We start from the raw sequence: 7,236 nt of genomic DNA, 5'->3' as shown, positions 1-7,236 counted from the left end.
GTATGTCAATCTCTGGTTGTTGTCTGTTCTTGTTGGTTCTCAGTCCACAGAACTCCCTTTAGGATGTTTTGTAGCTGAGGGTTGGCTTTGACAAAATCCCTTAGCTTCTGTTTATCTTGGAATGTTTTGATTACACCATCATATTTGATTGATAACTTTGCTGGATAAAGGATTCTTGTTTTTCAATTTTTGTCTCTCAGGGTTTTATAAATGTTTCCCCATTGCCTTCTTGCTAGCATGGTTTCTGTTGCTAGATCTGAGCTTAATCTGACTTGCTTGCCTTTGTATGTGACACTTCTGTTTTCCCTGGTGGCTCTCAGAAGTGTTTCCTTATCTTTGATTTTGGAGAGCTTGACTATGATGTCTTGGTGATTTTCTTATGGGTTCTATCCTTCCTGGGTTTCGTTGAGCTTCTTGGATGTTTATCTTTTCACTTTTCAGGATGTTAGAGAAATTTTCTTCCAGCAGTTCTTCAACTATTTCCTCTCTGGACTTGTGTGTTTCTTCTTGTTCTGGAATGCCGATAATTCTTAAGTTAGATTGTTAGAATTTTGAAGAGGACATATGGTGCTGAGAAAGTAGAGGAAAGAGAATCAAGGTGGGAAATGACCCAAGTTGACACCTAAAACCTGTAAGTTAAAAGAAAACAAAACAAAACAAAAATCTTTCTGCTCAGTCTAAAGCTTTAATTAGTCTTTTATTGGACCTGAAATCCTTAGGGAAAACCAGAATGGTTGTGAAGATGTCAAATTGACTTTCCTGGGTTCTACGCTTATCTGTAAGAAGACCTGTAGACAAGTTAGAGACATCAGCTATCAGACAGTGAGGTTCTACTCATATTGATAAACTTTTACATTCCCTTCCTTAGGAAATAGAATTAGATGGAAGAAACCTTAGAATTCCAGAAGCCAAACAATTTCACTTCATAAATAAAAACAAAACAAAAGTCAGCGTCCCTACCAGATAGAGTGAGAGACAATGTGGAATAAAACTCAAAATTATTAAAAAAAGAAAAAGAAAAAAGAGCTAACTTACTAGCCAGAAAGAGACTGGAGGAACCTGAGACTATGGCCCTTGGCCTCCCTTCAGGTCTGGAACAGAACTCATCCTTGTAGCTCAATTTTCAACCAAGTGGTGGATTGGTCTACAGTGGGGAAAACCATGCTAACCATGGAAGGTTCAACCATTCAAGATTAAAAAGGCAACATTTACCTGGGGACAAGGTTCAGAGGGGTTGGGAAGGAGAATGGAATGGAAATAGACTGTTGCTTCCATAAGTGTTGATAGGAGACCTGAGCAAAATTAAGTCTCTGACCACTTCAATCTTTTTTCCATTTATCATTATGCTATTTATTGGGCCATTTGTGAGGATTTTATTTTATTTTTTTTACACTGAGGTACAATCTATACTGAAGGCTGTAATCATTGATCTTCATCGGTAAATATTTTAAGTCCTCTTTGCTTTCAGCAAGCAAGGTTGTGTCACCTGACTATCACAGGTTGTTAATTAGTCTTCCTCTATTACTGATGTCACATTCTCTTTCATATAATCCATATTCTCAGATTATTTGCTCAGCATACAGATTGAATAAGTGTGGTAAAAGGATAGAACCCTGATACACACCTTTCCTGATTTTAAAACAGTTAGTATCCCATTATGGTGGGCACTGTGTTGCTCCACCAAATCCCTTTCTCACCTCTAGCCGCTAAAGCATAGACTGTCTGTGGTCATACCCTGTCCCTCACTGGGAACTGCTTTACTCAGGGTTAGGACTGGTACATGGACAGAAAAACCTGGCTGTCTGTTTCAAAGACTGCCTCTTGGTGTATATATGCATAGGTTTCTCATTCTGGAATACCTATTCTTGGCAATGTTATCTTTAGTTTGTTATAATCCACACAGTTGAATGTTTTTGCATAATCAATAAACACAAGTAATCTTCTTTCTTGTGTCTCTGATTTTAACCACCACTTGTCTGAAAATTTGTTGTACTGTGGTGGCTTGTGTGTTGCTGTGATGCTAGAAGCTATGTTGCGGGTATTTTAAATACCAGCAGGGTCACCTATGATGGACAGGTTTCAGGGGAGCTTCCAGACTAAGACAAACTAGGAAGGAGAGGAGGACCACTTCTGCTTAGCCACTGAAAACCTTTTGAATAGCAGTGGGCTCATATTTAGCCAATATCAATTGCAGTGCAATTGTCTGTTGCTTGTTTACATCTTTCCTCTGGTCATACTGTAATGGGGAGTCTTTACTTGTAAGAAAAAGAGAATGGTGGGAAAGGGCCATGGGTGAGTCTGACTCAAAGTGGTTATAACTGTTGTGCTATGAGGAGGTCTGGAGCTGGGACAGCCCTTCAGAGTTGTTGCATATTATGTCAAGGAGGCCAGGTTTTTCTTTCCCTGTACTGGGTATACCCCTGAGTAAGGCAGTTCTTAGTGAGGGACAGGGTGTGATTATAGGCAGTCTATATTTCTAGCAGCTGGGGTTGTCTGTTAGTCTTGAAAAGGGGATCTGGGTGAGCACCTCAGTGTCCACCACAAAGACCTTGAATACATTCTGATCACCATAGTAACACATGGCATACTGCCTACCACTTAATAGACATTCTATAAATACTTGAATGAGTACATGGAAGAAAGCATTTGGGGGGCCTTCTCTTCTCTGGGCTAAAATGCCAAATCCTTCAAACATTCCTTTACATGATTTTCAGTGTTTGCATTATCCTGACTTCGGGCTACTTGAGCATATCCCTGTGAAAGTGTGGCACACACTTCCTGCATTCCCCCAGGGTGGTTTGACCCACAGACTGGAGCAACAGGATCACACTCTTTAGTCTAAATAGTCTTGTCCAACAATGCTAACTGAGATCACTGGTTGTTCTTATCTCTAGCAGTTGTAGAAAACTCGGGTCTTGTTGTTACCTGCCATTGAGTAGACCGCAGACTCATTGGTGAGCTCGTGTACAATGGGATCAACCATTGTGATCCATAGGGTTTTCATAGGCTGATTCAAGGAGTAGATCACTGGACCTTTCTTCCTTGTTTTAGTTGGAAGCTCTGCTGAAACCTGTTCACCATCATAGCAACACCCAAGACTTCACTGAAAGACATGGTAGCTGTACTTGAGGTCTCTGGAACTTACTAAAATACATTCTCGCCTCCAAATATATATATATATATTTGGCTTCCCTAGCCCACACTTACAAGACTATATGGGATGTCTGTGTATGTGAAATTTAAGTACAGGACTTTGCATTAGTTCTTCTTTTTTTTTACATAAAGGACCCAGAGCTAAAACACCTGTAGGAGTTACACAGTTGTTTCCAATCTTGTTCTGATGGACTGCTCTGCAGTGACCATGTCCCATAAGGGCAACCAGCCCTCCACAGCACGGTGCAGAGGGGAGCGTACACTGTTCCCAGACGCTGCCAGCCAAGATGCCCAGCCTGAGCCGCCGCTGCTGCTGAGACTCCACTTAAAGGAACCTTGATAGTAACAGTTAAGAAGAAATTTTGAATTGAATGACCAATGAAGTTGGAGCTCCTCAGCTTACAATAAATCATTTTGTAAACCAGAGTTTCAAATCCTGTGACAGGGAAAAAATTCTGTGACCTTTTAAAAAATGTTTTTCATGTATCATTGGGCCAACTGGCATTGGCAAATGTAATGTGATTGATTTTGTGATTTTTGTATTGGACTACCGAGCACAAAAAATAAGGTCTAAGAAAACTTTCTGAGAACTCTGGTAACTCTTAATTCTGATAAACTCAGGATATTGAGTTGTATTGTAGAAGTTCACTTTCAAAAGCTAATGGATAAGAAAAGAGAGGATTATGAATTCATTCCTAGCAGTAACTTTTATGTATCCAGAAGAACCTGCAGAAATCAGTTCTGCCTACCACATAAATGGGGAAAAGAGACTTTTTAAAGATGTTGGAAATCTTGGAAGCCATCTTACAGGGTGAAGCTGAACAAATCAAATGAAACCAAAAGGCCAAACTGAACACATGAGGGTATGCTTCAGTATGGAGAAACCATCATTGGTTATGGGTGTCTAAATGAACCTATTAGATCCTTGTTGTTGTTGTTAAGTGCCGTCGAGTCAGTTTCGACCCATAGCGACCCTGAATAGGGTTTCCGAGGCTGTAAATCTTTACGGGAGCAGATTGCCTCATCTTTCTCCCGCGGAGCAGCTGGTAGTTTCCAAGTGCTGACCTTCCGGTTCGTAGCCCGATTCGTAGCCACTACGCTACAGAGCTCCTTATTAGATCCTTCGAGAGCTGAAATATTAAATACACAGAGGAAAGAACTGGGTTAAGATGGTAGGACCAGAAAAGAATGCCTTAGCGAGAAAAGCATAACTATTGAATTTCTCACCTTGAAAAAAGAAATATTTAGGAAAAAGAATATTATTTGTCAGTATAACAGTTATTATCTGCAGAAAAGAATTGCTGAAATGGAAACTCGAAAGTAAAAAAAAATTCATGAAGGTACTAAATAAATTAATGAGGAAAGCAATATATTACAACTGAGCTGAAAGCTATCTATCATCTCTATCTATCTATCTATCTATCTATCTATCATCTATCTATGGAGCTCTAGTAGCATAGTGGTTTCCAATCAGGCTGCGAGCCGCAAGGTCAGCAGTTAGAAACTACCAGCTATTCCGCGGAAAGATGAGGCTTTCTGCTCCTGTAAAGATTTACAGCCTTGGAAACCCTGTACAAGGTCACTATGATTCGGAACCGACTCCAAGGCACATAACAACATCTATCTGTCTATCTATCTATCTATCTATCTATCTATCTATCTATCTATCTATCATCTTTCCATCTAGCTATCTATCTAAAGCTGTAAAAGATGCAGAGAATAAACAGACAAAATTACAAAATTTATTGAAGAGAACAAAGAAAAATGTACCTAGCTAGATTTGTAAGCTATTTAAATTCAGGGAAAATGAAAACATGCTAAAAGTAACACCAAGAAACTAGAGAAATAACTTCAGAAAGATAAAGATAAAATCGAAGAATATAAAAGTATACCTGCAAGAGTGATAATAACTGAGGCAACTAGAAATAATATCCTTGAGAAGGAAAAAGAGAAATAAGAAAAAAAATTATGGGACGTTATGGATAGCTTTATACAGGAAACACACAGGCTCCAGAAAGGAAAAGAAAGTAGAGAGAAATAATTTATGGGTTTCAGTAAATCAGTAAATGAAGCACATTTAAAGATGGATGTAGCCCAATCAGAACTTGACCTCTATCTCAGTTGTCATAATACTGCAGTGTCTCAGCTGAGTAAGACCAAGGTAGCTCCAATTGCAGATTCTGAGGCTCTCAAAGGAAAACTGCAATATGAGATATAGAAGCAAAACTCCCTAAAATTGAACAAGAATTAAAAGAGAATGCAAAAGAACTCCTGAAAGGTACAAAAGAAGAAATAAACTTCCAAAGTTTGGATTGTGATCTTTTTCAAAACATTGAAGAAGCAAAGAATTTTTAGCAACAAATTGAAGTAGTGGGAAAGTCCTTGATGCAATAATTTTAGGAAATAATCTGACAGATCTAGGAATGTATTGAAGATTGAGGGATTTAGAAGCCATTGATGAAAAATACGATGTTGCTGTTTCACCCTGTTGCTATTATTAGATTACATTGTTGTTGATTCTATGGATACAGCCCAAGACTGTGTAAACTTCCTTAAAAGACAAACTATTGGAGTTGCAACTTTCTGGATTAGATAAAATGGCAGTATAAGAGTGGTAGGGAAGACCAAAGTCATTATTTTACACTGACTGAGTTGGCCTATAGATTGATTTTAGCCTTCTGCCTCTCCTGATTCTCTCTCCAACATAGTGGACATGTACCGTGTACTCTATGTACCAGTGCTGATATTATCACTTTATGTGGATTTATCTGCTTAGCTCTTCTAAAATCGATGAGGTAGGCAATGTTTTATTAACTCTATTTTACAGATGAAGGAACAGGATTAGGGAGGCTACTTAATTTGCCCACAGTTACAGGCGTTACAAGAGCAGGAATTTGAAGCCAAATCTATATCACAATTTATAGTCCCTATGGTGTGGTGCTATAGGAGAAGCACTGGACTGCCAACTTCAAGGTTGATGGTTCAAACCCACCAGCTGCTCCTTGGAAACCCTATGAATCAGAACTGATTTGATGGCATTTAACAACAACAACATGTTTTCATCATTGTGGCATTGTAGGATAAGCAATGGACTGGTAACCACAAGTTCAGCAGTTCAAACCCCACCAGCGTAGTTGTGAGTCAGAATTGACTTGATGACACATAACAACAATAAACATGTTTTCATCCAAACCATTAATGAAAATGATGGCAAGGGCAATACCACTGAGGAGACAACACATGAAAATGCCTGTGTCAGTAGAGATTTCCCTGGGTCAGAGTAGAAATTGTAATATACTAGCATGTGAAATGAGGCAACAGTTTCTATCCCAACTGTATCATGCCACATACTCCAATATCATGGGGCCTATGAGCCCCAGGAAAAGGAACTCATACTTACATATGTGTCTCTTTTCATCTGTAAATCTGTAAATGCCGGTAGGCAAAATGGAACAGCTGGGAAAAAAACCCAAAACTGCTCAAAGGAGATGTATCAACCAGAGCCCTTATAAACGCTATCCCTTTATCAGGACAGCTGTTAACACTCTTCCCACCCTCCACTCTTCTACTCCTTTGTCCAGTAAACTCCTGTTGATCATCACTCTCTCAAGAAAGCCTTCCTTGATTACCCTATCCTGTTAGGCTTCGTTGGTGTATGTTCCTGGAGCACTCTGCCCAGTTCCTTCTCCATGTCAGGCACACTTAAAATGACCTCTTTTCTTTCATGGCTGGCTTCTGCTAGACTGTAAGATCAATGAAGGCAGGGAGTTTTCATGTTTGCAGCTCTGACCTAACTTGTCTCAGAGCAGATTCTCACTATATGCTTTATAAATAGAACTTGAAAACACTAGGTGGGGGTAGGAGGAAAGAGGTGGCTCCTACTAAGAAAGTTGCCAGTTACCCTACCCTCAGCTACTCATCTTTAAATACCATCAGTTTCCAGTCACAAGGTGCCCCAGTGGCATAATGTGTTAAGTATTGGGCTGCTAACTACAAGGTCAGTGGTTCAAACCCACTAGTTGCTTCTCCAGAGGAAGATGAGGCTATCTGCTCCTGTGAAGATTTATAGTCTCAGAAGTCCTA

At 39.5% G+C, this 7,236-nt stretch overlaps 1 pseudogene; it reads left to right on the top strand.

The window, feature by feature from the left end:
• The first annotated feature begins 2,288 nt into the window (after nt 1-2,288).
• LOC102820359 lies at nt 2,289-5,762 on the top strand (annotated as a pseudogene).
• The last annotated feature ends 1,474 nt before the right edge of the window (nt 5,763-7,236 follow it).

Source organism: Chrysochloris asiatica, unplaced genomic scaffold (genome assembly GCF_000296735.1).
Source record: "Chrysochloris asiatica unplaced genomic scaffold, ChrAsi1.0 scaffold00287, whole genome shotgun sequence".
NCBI lineage: Eukaryota > Metazoa > Chordata > Mammalia > Afrosoricida > Chrysochloridae > Chrysochloris > Chrysochloris asiatica.
The sequence above is the reverse complement of the archived record's forward strand: the minus strand, read 5'-3'. Positions and strand labels throughout refer to the sequence as shown.